Source organism: Mustela erminea, chromosome 7, assembly GCF_009829155.1.
Source record: "Mustela erminea isolate mMusErm1 chromosome 7, mMusErm1.Pri, whole genome shotgun sequence".
NCBI lineage: Eukaryota > Metazoa > Chordata > Mammalia > Carnivora > Mustelidae > Mustela > Mustela erminea.
In genome coordinates, this window is record NC_045620.1 from 92,263,310 (window position 1) to 92,281,027 (window position 17,718).

The 17,718-nt window shown below is 41.8% G+C and overlaps 1 long non-coding RNA gene across 1 annotated transcript in view; it reads left to right on the forward strand.

Moving 5' to 3' along the window:
• The window catches only part of LOC116595802, a 60,112-nt gene extending 50,609 nt beyond the window's left edge, over positions 1-9,503 (forward strand). The window contains exons 5-6 of the long non-coding RNA XR_004287859.1: positions 1,743-1,795; positions 9,373-9,503. This is a non-coding gene — a long non-coding RNA (uncharacterized LOC116595802). The remainder of the gene's footprint in view (positions 1-1,742; positions 1,796-9,372) is intronic.
• The last annotated feature ends 8,215 nt before the right edge of the window (positions 9,504-17,718 follow it).

Sequence of the window (17,718 nt, forward strand, 5' to 3'; positions counted from 1 at the left end):
GGAAAGCATCTACCATGTGTCAGGGCTAGCTCACAGAGGAGGGTGACTGTGAAGTGGGAGACAATGGACTATTCTGTCTTCTTCCTCTTCTTCCCTCATTCAACCTCCTCTCCCTCTAGGACCCAGGGCCCACATGCTGCTGCCCCTCACTCAGTGATCAGATCTACCAGGTGCCCTACCCGGGCCAAGGCTGGGTGCTGAAGACTCTGTGTCCAGTTGTCCTCTCTGAGGCTCCCTCACTGGACCCCTGCTCTGTGCCTCACCTCTCTGTGAGTCCCCGCCTCTCTGAGGAACTCACCCCTCCTGGGGCCCTTCCTGGGCCCCTCTTCTCCTGCCCCTAAGCCTCTGAGCTCCCCCACTGGTCAGCATGTCTCTTGGTGCCCCTCATGCCCTCACCACCCCCTGCAACCCCTCCCCCGCAACCACACTCCTTTTTTGGTGTCCTGATTTATACACGCGCTGGTAGCTCTTAGGCACTGATAAACTGGGTCATTCTACCTACTGAAGAAAACCATATGTTGCTGTCTTTCCCAGTAGCATCTGTATCCCCTAAGTGTAAGAACTGAAAAAAACTCTGTGGTAGAATTTCAGACATTAGCGATAGGTCATGGGCGGGGTGACACGGGGTTTGCTGCTAGAGGAGTCTTCCTATCACTATCAAATCACGATTTGAAGGGAGGGAATTATCTAGATTGCCATAGGAACGGTCCTTTGTTCCTGATACCTGGCCCATCTCTTCAGGCTTCTCAAACTCAGAGACAGACCAGCAACACATGCGTTCAAAGGGGGGTCCTCATGCAATATTGGCTCATGTGTGTTTGAGGTCTGGTAAAATTTTCAGTGTTTTTCCCATGTGTTGAAATCGGTGTATCACTGACTCTGACTTTTCAGTCAGATGCTCTCAGTCTGAACAGATTTCGGGTGAGAAAGAAAAGCAGAAAAGCAGCCATTCTATAAGCATAACAGTAACATTTTTTTTTTTAAGTTTTCTCAATTTATTTATTATTTATTTCTTTTCAACGTAACAGAATTCATTGTTTATTCACCACACCCAGTGCTCCATGCAATCCGTGCCCTCCATAACACCCACCACCTGGTTCCCCCAACCTCCCACCCCCCGCCCCTTCAAAACCCTCAGGTTGTTTTTCAGAGTCCATAGTCTCTCATGGTTCATCTCCCCTTCCAATTTCCCTCAAATCCCTTCTCCTCTCCATCTCCCTATGTCCTCCATGTTATTTGTTATGCTCCACGAATAAGTGAAGCCATATGATAATTGACTCTCTCTGCTTGACTTATTTTACTCAACATAATCTCTTCCAAGATGCCCTTCAACGGACGAATGGATAAGGAAGATGTGGTCCATATACACTATGGAGTTTTATGCCTCCATCAGAAAGGATGAATACCCAACTTTTGTATCAACAATAGTAACATTTTAATTTGAAGTTGAGTGAGAATTTCAGAGGAATGTTCAATATAGACAAAAGGTTTGAAGTTGAGTGAGAAAGGGCTAGAAAACACCTTATAAGAATATATATAAATGTTCCATTGAATCTGGGCAAATTTTTAGAAGTGAATCTGATTATTACTTGGGGCTCACCTGTGAAGGCTAACACAGCTGCAAACAGAAAAACTGGGGATGGCCTGCATATGTGTTAATATGCCTGACCACTTAGTGATAAAAATGCTGAGGGATCGCTAATCAGTAATTTTGACAACCGCTCTGCTCCTGTTTTACTCAGGAGAAAAATGGGATTTTGCCAAAGGATGACTTACACTGTAAGATTCCCGAATGGTATGTGAATGTGGAACTCCAGCTGGCAGGCCCCATGGTGGTGGTGCGACAGCTGCTGGCCAGTCCCCGCCCAGGACGGCTGCTCAGTCTGTGTAGTTTGGGGTTTGGGTGGCATTTATGATCTGAGGCTTAGAAAAGTCAGAGAATGCTGTGAAAGACGCCTAGCAGCCTGGACACTACCTAGCTTTAACCGCAGGCACTGCCGCTGCTCAGATGCTGTGCCCCGTGTGTTTTCTGGGGCCATTATTTATTTATTTACTTTTAAAAATATTTTATTTATTTATTTGACAGACAGCGAGAGAGAAAGAGAGACAGCAAAAGCAGGAAGTAGAGGGAGTAGGAGAGAGAGAAGCAGGCTTCCCCCGGAGCAGGCAGCCCAATGCGCAGCTTGATCCTAGGACCCTGGGATCATGACCTCAGCCGAAGGCGGACGCTTAACCAGCTGAGCCACCCAGGCACCCCATCCTGGGGCCATTGTTGGTGTTTGGGCTGCAACGTTAGACCCAGTTAGGATGTGGCTGAGTGTGTAAAATCACATAAAATATCACTCATCGCTCAGCACATCTTAGGCACTAAAGAAGCATTCACTTTTTATTAATTTTATTATTTAGAGAAAAATCTCAGCTGGAAATTGTATTGGACTGTTAGTAAAAGACTGTAAGTAACTGTGGTTTAAACAAAATATGTTGTATTATTATTTTTGTTGTACAAGATATGTCCAGAAGTATGAAGCCCCAAACTGGCATGAGGGACCCATACCAGTTACTCTGTCCATCTGCCTTGTGTCAGCATCTCTAGGCTGCTCATGGTCTAACACAGCTGCTGAAGATCCAGCCATCATGTGTGTGTTCAGGCAGGAAGCAGGAGGAAGTGGGGAGCAATCCCCAGCTGCCTGCCCCTCTAGAAAGAATTTTTCTGTGCATTGTCGCCGCCCCCGCCAACAACTTCTACTCACATTTCCTTAGCTAAAATAATGTCATGTAGCCAGAGTTTTAAATAGTGATCAAAAGTGTAGTTACTCCAAATAAGATTAGAGTTGCGTTACTCAGGAAGAAGAGGAGAGTGGTACTAGTTGGGTAGGAAAACAGTGGTTGCTTCCTAGTCATATCCAAGAAAGGAGGTTGTCCTTACAAAAAAGGCTTGATTGGTTACTTTTATGTGTTGAGCATTTGGGAGGTGGTAAGTGGGTGAAAAGTATCTGTAGATACACAAAGGCCACTGATGAAGCTGTGATCAGGTTTTGAATTTAATATGGCACTTTATGAATATGAATACCTTTATGAATTTCTTTGATCATTGATCTGATCTAATCTGTTTGGTAAGCTTTAAAAATAATATCTGAGAATAATTCTTTTTTTTTTTTTAAGATTTTATTTATTTACTTGTCAGAGAGAGAGAGCACAAGCAGAGAGAGGCAAAGAAAGAAGCAGTCTTCCCGCTGAGCAAGGAGCCCAATGCAGGGCTTGATCCCAGGACTTTGGGATCATGACCTGAGCCAAAGGTGGGGGCTTTAACCCACTGAGCCACCCAGGAACCCCAGCTGAGAAGAATTCTTGATTAACAGCTGTTAGTATAGCATCTCTCATTTTCTTTCTTTCTTTCTTTCAAGAGCTAATTATTTGAGAGAGAGAGAGAGAAAAAACACGAGAGCAGGGTGAGGGACAGAGGTAGAATCGGACTCCCCACTGAGCAGGGAGTCCAGTTCAGGGCCTGATCCTGGGACTTCAGGATCATGACCTGAGCCGAAGGATGATGCTTAACCAACTGAGCCACCTAGGTGACCCAATCTCTGACTTTTTTTTTTTTTAAGATTTTATTTATTTTTTGAGAGAAAGAGAGAAAGCATGAGTGGGGAGAGGAACAGAAGGAGAGAGAGAAGCAGACTCCATGCAGAGCTCAGAGGCTGACGTGGGGCTTAATCCCAGTACCTGAGCTGAAATTAAGAGTCAGATGCTTAACCAACTGTGCCTCCCAGGTGCTCCAATCTCTCACTTATTTTAAATAAAATATGTATGAAATCAGGGCAGGGAGTGGTGTGGGGAAACTTAAAACCACCCCCCAAAACTAAGTCTAATGGACAGCATAAACCCAAAATTTTAGAGGAATCCTCAACATAGACAAATGAAGGTTAAGACATCCCTTCCCCTCATTCAGATCATGAAAGTGAACATACATGAAAAACACAAGACTCTTCAGACCTCACCACTGTTTACCTCTTGATTCAAAGACCCAACCACCATTCTGCTGTGGGGTCCTGTAAGATAACCAAGGTTGATTCTCCTCCTCTTCTCTTGTCATCTCTGTGCATCTACTTAAAGACCACAAGTCCCCAAGAGTTAATTAGGCAGTAAGTAGTGAGATGGCGTGTGTGTGTGTTGTGTGCATGCGTGCGCATATATGTTGAGAAACCCGGGGTCGGGGCTGGCCGTAGTACCTACATCCTGGAAGAGAAATCCCTAGAGGTAAAAAGCTATTGAAGTTGGCATGAGAGAAAGAGCTCTGTCGGAACCAGTGAGAACCATAGCTTTTCAAGAATCAAATCCGTTCAGAGTCTCAGGTGCAGGGTTTAAATGGATGAACACCCACTGGAATCAGGACTGGGCTGAAGGTTACGTACTCCAACCTGCCCTTCAGCTGCGGAACTGAGAATGGAGTTTGACCTTCACGCAAATAGAAATGGAGCCCGGGGAAATCTACACACCTTATTTGTTGTCAGAATACTGAGTTTAAGTAGGTTTTACCATTTAAAAATGATTTAAATATGACTGAGAGGCAGTATAGCATCAGTACTATGGAGCCAGACTGTCTGGGTTCAAATCCTGACTCCACCAATTATAGTTCCGTGACCTTGGGCAAGTTACCTAACTTTGGTGTCTCAGGATTCACATCTATAAAATGAAGTTAATAATTCTTTCTTCATTGTTGTTGTGAGGGTTACATGAGTCAATACATGAGAAGTGCTTTAGGACAGTACACAGTAGCACTCCATAAATGTGATCTATAGTATGGTGATGAGAATTATGATTAAAGAGGAAAGAATTTAATATAGAACCTGTAAATAAATGACAGAAACAAGCGAAAGAAAATAGGCGGAGGATTCAGAGGCCAAATATATCTTCAGAATAATGTACTACAGGCTCCAAAAGAAAATTTCAGGAAGCCGCTTGGTATCTTCAGTTGAGTAGAAGAGATGGTCTTTAGGAAACAGGACAGAAACCCATGAAGAGATAAGCAAATGAGATAACTAAATTTAAACATGCACAGAGAGCCAATGAAGAACAGAACTGATAATACAGGAGCAAAACAAGAGAGAAGCTTGATGACCCTCTTTCATTTAGATTGAGACCTTCAGGGATGCTTGTACCCTATGAGTAGGTTGAATCAGAAATAAATAGGCCTTTAGAGGGACAGCAACTCAAGTTTAATTATTCATCCTCCAAAATTGGATTTATATCATCCCAGGTTACTAGCGCTTCTAGGCACATGGCAAAAGTAACATAAATTCACACTGGAAAAAGATAAAATTAAAGGTTTAGATCACTAGGAAGGTACAACAATACCAAATAGCTATGAACCTAATAGTATTATAAAATATTTCGAGCTGAACAATAATAAAAATACTGTATGTTCATAGCTGTGGATATATGTAGATAAAGCTGTGCCTAGAGGGAAATATATATACATACATATAAATATATGTATAAATATATAAATAATGGATATAAATAATATGGATGTAAGTATTTACATAAATGTATTATTTATTAAATAACATATATGTATTAATAGGAAATTAATTTATTTAATATATAAAATATTATGTTAATATTATGTCTATATAAATAAGGGTAATATGGAAGAAATTAACTAACAGTATCAAGATTTGTTATAAAACTATAGCAATGAAGATTTTGTGGTATTGACTCCAGAATGGCCAAATTTATCAATGGATTAGAATAATAAAACAGATATATGGACTCTTGATTACATCAAAGGTGATGAAATAGAGCAGTGGGAAAAAGAGTCTTTTCAATGAATGTGCTGGGATATTTGAATACCCACTTGGAAAAAGATTAATATTAATTTCTGTCTCACACATAAACAAAAATAAAATTCAGTTAAACTATTCTTTTAAAAGAAAGGCAGAACAATAAATTTCCTAGAAAATAGTATAAATGTAGGATAAATATATACTATATTTAATATTATATATTATATATATTATCCTTAATATATAATACATGTAACATAATATCTATAATATTATATATAATAATAATAATAAATAAAAATAAAGTAGTATAAATGTAGAAAATAGTATAAATTATAAATAAATCAATCATGATCTCAGGATATGGAAAGACTTCTTAGAAGATTAAAAAGCACTAACTAGGGGCACCTGAGTGGCTCAGTGGGTTAAGCCTCTGCCTTCGGTTCAGGTCATGATCTCAGGGTGCTGGGATCAAGCCCCGCATCCGGCTCCCTGCTTCCCCCTCTCTCTCTGCCTGCCTCTCTGACTACTTGTGATCTCTGTCTGTCAAATAAACAAATAAAATATAAAAAAAAAATAAAAAGCACTAACTATAAGGAATCTATTTACTAATACATTAAAATAAAAAGTTCTGTTAATCAAAAATAACATTAAAAAAATAAAAAAGGGAGCCAAAGAAGGGGAATATATTTAATACATATGACTAACAAAGGGCTTTTTTATATATACATACATATATATTCATATGTAAAGATCACCTATTGAGATTCATAGATAAAGATCTAGGGTTCCCAGGATCTTATGATGTGTTTATCTTCAGTTTAGTAGATAATGATAAACCCCAAATGGGTTTTCCAAAATGAGTACCAAATGGAACCTTAAAGTGTAGTAGCCTGGAGCAAAAGTTGTTAGTAACAGAAATACATGAAAGGCTAAGCTTAGTTAGAAATTCTGAGATCAGGGGGCAAGCAACTAGAGAAGACCCAGAAAACACCAAAGAAATGGTGTTTCTGTGGTAGAATGTAAGATAGGAATGAGGGAACTAAATATAGTGGAATGGAAATAAAAGTTAAAAAGAGTTAAAGAGAAAATAGTAAATGTAAGAAAGAGTCAAAAGAGATACAGCAGAATCATAACTGATTTCCCCAAAAAAGAAAATCAAAATAGTGTTAAAGAAAAAGAAATTTAAATATAATAGAAGAAAGGTAGGTGGTTTCTTAAAAAATTAAACGTACACTTGCCATATGACCCAGCAGTCCTATCCACTCTTGGATAATAATTATCTAATTATTATCTAATAATAATAGATTATTATTATTATCTGTAATAATAATAATAGATTATTAAAAACAACTGCACCCCAATATTTATAGCAGCCATGTCCACAATAGCCAAAGTATGGAAAGAGCCCAGATGTCTATCAACAGATGAATGGATAAAGAAGATGTGTGTGTGTGTGTGTGTGTGTGTGTGTGTGTGTGTGTGTGTGAATATATGAAACAGAATATTACTCAGGCATCAAAAATGAAATCTTGCCATTTGCAAGGATGTGCATGGAGCTAGAGGGTATTATGCTAAGCAAAATAAGTCTATCAGAGAAAAATAATTATCATATGATCTCACTTTTATGTGGAATTTAAGAAATAAGGCAGAGGATCATAGAGGAAGAGAGGAAAAAATAAAAGAAGATGAAACCAGAGAGGGAGACAAATCGTAAGAGACCAGTAATTGGGAAACAAACTGAGGATTGCTGGAGGGGATGGGTTGGGGGTGAGGTACCTGGGTGATGGACATTAAGGAGGCACAGGATATAATGAGCACTGGGTCTTGTATAAGATGGATGAATCACTGAATTCCACCTCTGAAGCCAATAATACATAATATGTTAATTAATTGAATTTAAATTTTAAAAAAGATAAATAAAAACATATGTCCACATAAGGAGTTGTATATGAATGCTCATAACAGATATAAGAATTTTACAAAATGATTCTGTACTTCATTCAGAAGAACGGACTTAAAGATGGTCAGTAAGATTTTCACAGTGGGGCTTCTGAGTGGCTCAGTGGGTTAAAGTCTCTGCCTTCGACTCAGGTCATGATCTCAGGTTTGTGGGATCAAGTACCGCATCGGGCTCTCTGCTCATCGGGAAGCCTGCTTCTCTCTCTCTCTGTGCCTGCCTCTCTGCCTACTTGTGATCTCTCTCTTTGTCAAATAAATGAATAAAATCTTTAAAAAAAAAAGATTTTGACAGTGATAGTGGAAAAATTTTCATTCTCAGCACTTTAAACATATTTTTAAACTACATTAAAAAAAAAAGTATGATACTGTTGTAGAAATAGGCAGCAGATTAGTGGAACAAAACAGCCTGTGTGTGTGTGTGTGTGTGTGTGTGTGCACGCGCGCGTGTTTGTATCTAATAAGGGTGACAAATCAGTGCGAAAAAGCACTGATTATTTAATACAAAGAACTAGAATAAATATTAGTGCCATATACCTGAAGTTGACAAAACTTCTCCTGTAAGGGTCAGATAATAAATATTTAAGCCTTTGTGAGCTATATCATCTCTGTCACAACTACTTAACTGCCACTGTAGTATGAAAACAGGCAAAGGGACAATACATAAACAAATGAATGTTGCTGTGTCCCAATAAAACTTTATTTACAAAGATAGGCAGCTGGTTGGATTTAGCCTGAGGGCTATAGTTTGTTGACCAATGTCATATATCACAAACACACTAGAAGAAAGTTAAATGGATAACTTCATTATCTTGGGAAGAAGAAGACTATCATAAGGCAAAAACAAAAACCAGAAAACAAAGGAAAAAATGATAATCTAATCGTTTAATAAAAACTTTTCCACATTAAAATAATTAACAAACATAAATATCAAATGAAAAACTGGAGAAACATTTGTATATAGAAAGAACTTTTACCAATCAATAAGGAAAAGGTCCACTAATTGAGTAGAAAACTGAACATAAGCATTTATTTTATAAAAGAAAAAGTATAATTGACTTTGAATTCATTCTAACACCTTGGAAACAACAGAACACAGAGAACTCTATGAAACATTTGAAATTAATACAACTAACAAGTACGACTGCTTGCTTTTACTCAACTGGCACCTGATAGTAGAATTAAATTGACCAAGAGAGATCACCCAAAACAGATTTTAACAGACAAGATTAATTAACATGAGGTAGGGGTGGGGTCAGGGTTAAGATGTGAAGCAAAGAAACAGAAATTGTGCTTTGGGCTGAGAATTTAAACACTGTATAAAAGAGACATTTTCAATTAGGATTCTAACCGATAGCAAATGGAAATTTTCTGAAAGAGCTGGTCTTTCAGACAAGCTGGCTGCCTGAAGGGCTGTTCCTTCACTGAACCATCACAAACAAGTACCTTGTGGTGAGGGGACAGGTCTCAGGGATCCAGGTCTCAATCTCTGCTCTAAATAATGTAAGAGTAAGAATGCATGAGAATTGCTTTTGAGAAGAGCTGCTAAAGAAGTAACAGTTGGAAATCTGATGGTCCTTAATTATGAACTGTCAGCTTTATGTCAATAGCACGCTCTAATCTCTAGGAAGAGCCAGTGAACCCCTCTGCCAATCCTTTTCACATACACACTGGAGGAGGAAAAGGAAGACCAAGAGGAAGAGGAAGAAGAAGAAGAAGAAGAGAAACTTTGATATGGGTCAAAGCCAAGGAAACATTTGGGCCATAGTGGTAAATCAATAAAGGATTAAAAGCTTTTCTGCATTAGTTCCTTTTTCCTGTTGATATTTCTTTAGGTTCTTTCTTTTGAGACCTCCTGGCTCTTGGCCCTTTTCCTCTACAGCAGCCATATTAATGAAAAACTCTGCCCTGGGGTGAGCCTTGGTTGGCTTTGCTCTAGAATTTTAGAGAAAAACACTCCTTCCTGGGTCAAGATTAAGTTCAGATCAGGAGTAAGTTTGGGTCTGGAGTTAGCCTGGGCTTTGGGGTAAGGTGTCTGAAAGATTCATGCACGGCCTGGCTGAGCTCACAAAATTTAGGAAATCCAAGTGGGGATTTAGAGCCAAACTTTCCTTGTGAATCACATGTTTTGCTTATTTTGTCAAGAATTTATGAAAGAGTTGAGCAGCTGACCATAAATTTGGCGATTTGGTTACAGAAATCTCTCTCTCACTTTCTGCAGGGGAAGAGTTACACTATATGACCATAATAGTTGCTGACAGTTGTCTTCGATATTGCCAAAAACAGATGCAGAGAATTATTTGAGAGAAAGGATTAAGAAAATGGATCCTCTTGAGGAAATAGAAGGAAGTCAATCCACACTTGACATTTGAGAACACGCAAGTGAGTCTAGATTGTAGAAAAATATCATAACCTATATGAAAATACTTGATACATGGGCAAATAAAGCTGTCATGCATGACTTTCTTTGGGAAGCTGGTGGACATGGTGTATATGATGGAAAACAGTTCTGGAAGCACAGAGAAGGTGAGGACCAATTGGAGAGAGAAAATCTTATCTGCTCTGGGGAAGGCAGAGTGTACAGAAAAGAAAGGGACATCCAAGGAGTTCCTGTAATTATTCTTTCTCTCTCCTGAATAATCAGTTTCTCTTTCTCTTTCCATCCATCAATTCTCCCAATGTCATATGAGCATATCATAGGGTATCTCTCATCTTAAAAACAAACAATAGCAAAATCCTCTTCTAGTCACTCTTTATCACATTGGTGCCATTCTCAAAGCACTTGCTACTTGAAATGTTCTTATGTGTATCACCGTTTACATATTATTTGCCTCCCTGCTTTAGGAAATAATGTCTATAAGGACCAGGATCTTGTTGTTCTTGTTCACTGCTGGATTGTCAGGGTCCCAGGATAGTATTTGGCACATAGGTGGGTCCCAATAAATATGTCTTGACTGAATGTAAGAAGTTGAGTGGCATGGAGATATGGGATACAATTACCCAGGTAAAAATAGATTTCTTTCAAAGGTAATTATAGGTTCCAGGAACAGAAACAATGGACTGAACTGTGACTTTAAAAATAATAGGAAAAGCAATTCCATAATCTTGTTGGTTACAGACCAAGGATGATGAACACACGGCATACCTGTTGCCAGTTCTCATTCTGCTTGTAAGTCAGACATTACTAATCTATCACAACTCATTTACCTACAGAGAGTGTTTACTGCCTCTTGGATGATTGAATCCATAGTACAAGCAGAAGATGAGATTTTGCATAGAAAGACAGGTTTGGGGGTAGACCTCATCAGTATGAAAGGTCAAGTTCTTCTCTAAGTAATGTTGCCTCACCATCAACTCTAGAGTGTGAATAAGGAAAAGAAGGGATAGTTGCATGTCTTAGCTTTTTTCCTTCCTAAACAAACCAAACAGCACCACACATTAATTACCCCATATACCCTGATCAAGGGGACCAATTGGAAAGCTCAGGATCTGGCTAAGGATAGATGCCAAAACCAAACCAGGAAAACCTGCCTGGTGACATCCAAAAGCACAAGACAGAGGTATTCCCCACTGGCCATGACTAGCAGCTGTAACTCATTTTCTTGGAGAGCAGCTGGCTCCAGAAAAATACCTGGATAGAAGAGAGAGAATGAAAGGAAAGCAAGGGTGAGACGAAGAATGGGACAAGTCTTACCCAGTTCGTGAATATTTTTATTTAGGGGAGGACACAAAGAGGGAGGTGACAGCAGCTGGGATGTTTTCTTTTATTAAAGTGTGCATGAGGGCCCCTGCGTGGCTCAGTGGGTTAAGCCTCTGCCTTCGGCTCAGGTCATGATCTCGGGATACTGGGATGGAGTCCTGCGTCGGGCTCTTTGCTTGGTGGGGAGCCTGCTTTTTCCTCTCTCTCTCTGCCTGCCTGTCTGCCTACTTGTGATCTCTCTCTGCCAAATAAATAAATAAAATCTTTAAAAAAAAAATGAAGTGTGCGTGAATCCAACACTTGAACTTTAGAACTGGGGCTGCCTACGACAAGCAAGAGGAGCCAGCAAGTATTTATAAAGTCTACAGAGCCCTATTGGGGATAAATGCCAAGAAACAGAGGTCTTTCCCATGGTTCTACCTTCTCTCTCTACCATACACCTGAAGCACTGCTCTATATTTCACAACAGGCACGTGAGTTACCTCCAGAACATGAGAACACTGTTCGTGGTCATTGGGGGAACTCCTTGGCCAAGAGACAAGCTTTTCTTCCTGATAGAAGTGATCAAGAGGAACTTTGCAGAAATCTCGTCAAGATAGTTAACATGCCAAGAAAACAAATAAATAAGCAAAACCGTAGAGAGTATAAGCAAATTCATTCTGCTGTTTTCTTAGACTTCCTGCTATTGTCCCTGCTCCTGACCTCACAAAACACTGATGGGGCCCCCGAGATGACTTGCCAAGAGAGACTAGGCCAAAGGGCTTAGTTAGATCTTGCCTAGACACTGCCATATCTGCCATGGGCTGTTCTGTGAGTGAATCATCTGAGGCAGGACCACAGGAGACCAAGAGAATGGTTTGTATGTCTCCTCTGGGAGTGGCACTGGATACACAAAGGAGTGGAAGGATAGAAGTAGAGTGAGTATCAGGAGAGACCTATTTGCTCCGGGGATTCTGTATGCAAGATGAATCACTCCTTGGATGTGCAATGGACTGGGAAGAACATCTTCCAGGTGTGTCTTCTGGCCTGGATCATTTCTCCCTTGTCCTCCAGTCTCACCTGCTGGGCCTTCCTCTCCCCTTCTCATCATCATTCCTCTGTGCCCTTTCATACTTCAGGTGTCCTTATTCTTCAAGCAACCATCCCCTGTCCCCAATTCCTTCTCCATCCATCACATCATCCTTTCCACCTCCAAACTCCTTGGGCTACATTGTCTATACTGGCCACCTCTTTTGAACATCCAGATTTCCATGCAATTTATAGACATCACTGTCTATCATCCTCTCAAAAACCCAACCTCAATGAGTTAGCTATTATTTACTTCATGTCAGGAAGCTCAGAGATGTTAAGTAGCTTCAGCATAGTCTAAACTTGTTAGAGTTGGGATTCAAACCTTGAAGTGTCTGCTCTTAACCTGTATTCTGGTATTTTCCAAAGTGGGTCATTTCAAAGACAAACATTCAGCGAGATTAAAATAGGAGCACTGTGAAGGAATTTGAAAAATGTATACTTTGAAAATAAACATTATGTGCTTGGTCTTATTATTTTGAAAAAAATCTGCCTCCAAAAATGATGCGTCATATCTTGTACAAACAGTATTTCCCGAGGGGGTTGCTGTGGGCCTTCAGTCACAGGATGTACAGTGTAGCAGGTTGGCACCTCTGGTCCCCTCCAAGTAAATGCCAATGAGGACTTTGGTCAATGTGCAGCCAGTAGTGTGCGCCTATGTCCACATGTCCCTTGAGGATAGAAATGTTACGACCTCCAGTTGAAGATAACTAATCCTAAAGTATACTGATCATGGGGTCAAGGCCTCTGCCTTTCTTGCTCATCCCTAGATCCCCAGCATCTGGCTCAGAGCAGGCCTTTAGTAGGTGATAGGGTCATCGAATGCACAAATGTGTGACAATGGATGGGCAGCATTTAAACGTCATGTAGGATGTTATCTAATCCTAATCTAATAATCTCAGTCATGCCTGTGATAGTATTCAGTGTTTATTATGCATTAGACACATGAGTAAAATCTTTGTCGTTTCTTGCATTTACGTTATATATTTTATTTTAAAGATTTTATTTATTTATTTGAGAGTGAGAGGGAGAGAGACCTAGCAGGGGGAGGGCCAGAGGGAGAGAAAGAAGTAGACTCCCTGCTGAGTGGTGAGCCCGACAGGGGACTCGATCCCAGAACCCTGGGGTCATGACCTGAGATGAAAAGAGACACCCAACTGACTGAGCCACCCTGGCGCCCCTTTATCTGACTATTCTAATCCAGGCATGAGGTTTTCTGTCATGTGAGCTCCTGTTGTTGCCCCATCCTTACACTCTAAATTACAATAGTTTTTGATTTTTAAAAGTTTGGGTCTGGCCACTTTGTTCAATCCTGCCTGTTGACACTTGCCAATCGGCAAAAATCATCCAGTCCCTCTCACCCTCACGATCCCCTCTCATGAGCAGTTCTGAGATCCCCACTGTCCTCTTGCTCTTCTCTTTATTCCTAACTATGGTGCTTCCCCTACTTGGTTCCTCAGATAGTCCACCTTCTCAAGCTCTTCTTCTCGAATCTAAAGACACAACCTGAATGGAAACACAGGTATGGCTTAATAGCGGCCACTCAGGGGCCCATGTGTCTCCCATGGTTCATTTTCAATTTTGAATGACGACATCCACCCACCCATGGCTGGGGTTTCCTCTGGCCATTTCTTTGCCTCCCGAGATTCTGTTCTCCTGGTCTTTTCCGCTTCTCACCCTCTCACAGGAATAGGCATTTCTGGAGGAACAGGTGGGAAGACTGTGCAGTACTAGCTCTAGAACTAGCCTGTGGGGAGGCATAGGCTTCAGGAGAATGGATTCAGCCAGAGAGGCTATAGTCAAGCGGCAGGCTGCCGGAGAAGCTAGACCTGCAGCCATCACCCAGGCAGGCTCTGTGCCAAAAGGGAGTCTGACAGAAGCTGAGACTTTGGGATGGAGGAGCTGAGATGAAGGAACTTGGAAACACAGACACAAAGCCAGCCACATTCCTAACTAGCAGAATCTGGGAAGGCTTTCAGAAGGAGTTGGGACTGGATTTGAGGAAAAGGGTAGGATTTCCAGAGCGGAGAAGGGGTACGACAAGCCACTTCCTGTGATGCATGAGGTGAGGTCACACAACACTGAGGGGGCATTTCCATGCTCTGATTGGCTGTACTCACCTGTGGGCTAATAGGCCCGCCCCCAGGCCCGAATGCTGACTCACCATGGCAGCTGAGGTAACTTCGGCAAGGATGTCACCTTGGACCTGATTTACATTTTACGGGGGATATAATGGTTCCTGTTTGTTCTAAATAAATTGACCAAGTCCAATTCAGCAAGGGAGACGGCCCCAAGCACAAAGTTTCTCTTTAAAAATAGTTGAAAGCACATGTATGCATATAGTGTGTACAAAGAGATAAGTATATTATACTTTAAACGAAGAGAGATTATGTCTGCATTCCATGGCCAAGTGTTAAATAAGAGGGGGATTTATTAGTCTGGAGTCATAAAAGCTATTGCCTGTGGGAAGCCTGAGATCAGAGGTCACAGACCCAAGGAAGATATAACATAAAGAATGAAACAAGACAACTGTGATGCAATAGGAAATGGGGAGAGTACAGCTAACCAGAGAGCACACACCCCATTTGGAGGACAGATGTTCTTTTCTTTCCTGCTCTGCGTCTGTGCAAGGAGAGCTCACTGTGGATAGATTTTCTAATTTTTCAAGAGAAGCCAGAAATGCTGACTTTTTGTAAGAAATATCCTAATCTAAGGAATATTGTATGGGGTGTCTTCTGCCATGGACCACCAGTTTTCAATCTCCTCCCTAGAGGCCACCTGCTTATAAAAGTCACTCAGACCTGTCCTTGCTCATCCTGCAAGGAAGAGTAGGCACTTGTAGGAAAAAGTCCTGTCCCTAGTCTGGCGTGAAAGTCCCTTGCCTGTTTCTCTAGACTTATCCTTCCCTGTGCTCCCCTCATACTTTATGCTTCAGTCCTGCTGAGCTAACTGTAACTGTCTCATGTACAAGGAACAGAGAGCCTATGTTAGCCTGAATCTAAATCCTTGAGGAAAATGGAGTTTCATTGAGCTGAGACTGTGTGGTAATTCCAACATATGTTGACAACCTTGTTCTATATTCCTTCCATTAGGTCGGGGGTTTGAAAATAGGGTGGGCTTTTGTGACACATTCAATCAAGAGAGAATATGGGAGTAACCCTAGGGGACTTCTGAGGCGAGGTCATAAAAGGTGATTCAGCTTCCGACACCTCCCTCTTGACTCCTTCACTGGCTATGTAGACAGCTGGCTTCCCTGGAGCTGCCATGCTGTGGGGAAGCCCAGACTAGCTCACCGGAGAGACACCATGGCAAATGTTCTAAGGAGGGGTATAAAGAGAGCTAGCAGCTCCCTGCTGTTCTACCTCTTCTTGGCCTGACTACGACTGCTGGAGACGGTTTGAGCCAGAACTACTCAGCAGAGCCCTTCCCAGATTCCTGACTCATGAAAATTGTGAGATAAAACAATGATGATTACAATAAGTCACTAAGTTGGGGGATGGGTGATTTGTTATGTGGAAGAGGCTTGAAATAGAACTGCGTTAGCAGGAAGAGCCCAGTCTCATGTGGCGTCTTGCTTTTCTGAACTTGACTCTGTTCACTTACTGGCCAGACACTTGCAATTCTTCCTTTTGAAATTGCAAAGGGAGCCAGGGTGATTGGCTAGTTTAATTAATTCACCTATAGTGAATACCTCACAGGGCACTTGGACCAGCCCGAGCCTTTGCGTTGGGTGCATACCAGTCCCATCTTACTGAAGACCAGCTGTCACAGTTGGCCAGTTTAGGGGCTTGTGGGCCTGGCACTTTCAGTCTGAAGAGGACGTTGGAGTGGCAGGTGTCCGTGGACCTGTGTGGCATCTGGACCTTCCTATCTTGCTATACTGTGCTCCATGCTTTAGAATCACCTGCTCCCAGGACCCCCTACTCATCTTTTGAGTCTCAGCTCAGCGTTCCTTTCCACATGAAGTTTGGCCATTCTCCTTGGAGGCCCCCTCTGTGTCTTTGAGTTCCTGCCCCATTTGAGAGAACTCCTAGCTTCCCTGTCCATCTCTCTCATGAGGCTAATTGCTCCTGGAAGACTGGACCCAGGACTTGTTTATCTCCGTATCCCCAGTGCTGGCCTCTGTTGCTGGCTCATAGCAGGGGCTGGTTGAATCGTTGTCCAATGAATAGATGCATTTAGTTAAGAGAAGGGAAAAGAAGCCATAATATTAGCCACTCTTGAACTTGGAATGCTTTTGATGTCTGGATTGAGAGGCCAGGTTCTGTGTCAGTGCCCCTCGTGGCATTTAGACACCGGCTCATTGATTATTGTATTGTTACCTGCGGAAGGAACAGGTTGTGTCCTAAGTGTGTGGTCTGGAACTTGAAGCACATTCTCTTTCACAGAAAGGATGTTGCAAGTCAGTGGTTTTCAAGTTAAAAATAGAACAAGCAAAAAAGTCATGAAGCTCTCTTCAAAAAAAATTGTTCCTCGTTGCCTCCCTGCTCACCACACACATTTCCCCTACCTGTTCCCCAGCAGATCCCCAGGGGACTCCTAGAAGCCCAGATTTGAATCATGGATGAGTATTGGGCCCTAGTCTATCCTAGAAAGCACAGTGAGCCCCCAAAATATAGGGCTAACGCCACTTAAACTGCCCCAAGCTTGTTGGAGGGAGAGGGACCTCGGAAGTCCTACCCTGCAGGGTTGATGGGAACATGGCCAGAGGCGGCAAAAGGGGTCTGTGGGAATGGGGATCATGAAATGGGTTTCCCATTTCTTAGTGCTCATTTCAGGTGCATTCCTTTGTTTAGTTCTCACAACAGCTCTAGAAATTAGTGCTATTTCTAATCCCCATTCTAGAGATGAGGAAACTGAGCTCAGAGAGGTTATGGGACACACCGGGGTCCTGCAGCCTGTGAATGGCAAAACCAGGACTCACACCTCAAAAAACACTCATTTGCACCACACTGTGAGGCTGAGGTAATGCAGGGTGGCCAGGTGGAGATGGATGGCTCTGGTATAACTGTCGCATCACACGGTGGGACAGATGGGGTTGCGGGAGGTGGCCCCAGAGGGTCAATGTGGTGTATAGCACACAGCTCCCTGGGTGGCTGGCAGTGCTGAAAGCCTAGGAGGGGGACCCCCTGGGCATGATGAGGTTTTCCACACACTTAACACTTTCTGAGCAATACTTTCTTCACCTACAAATTAAGGAAAATG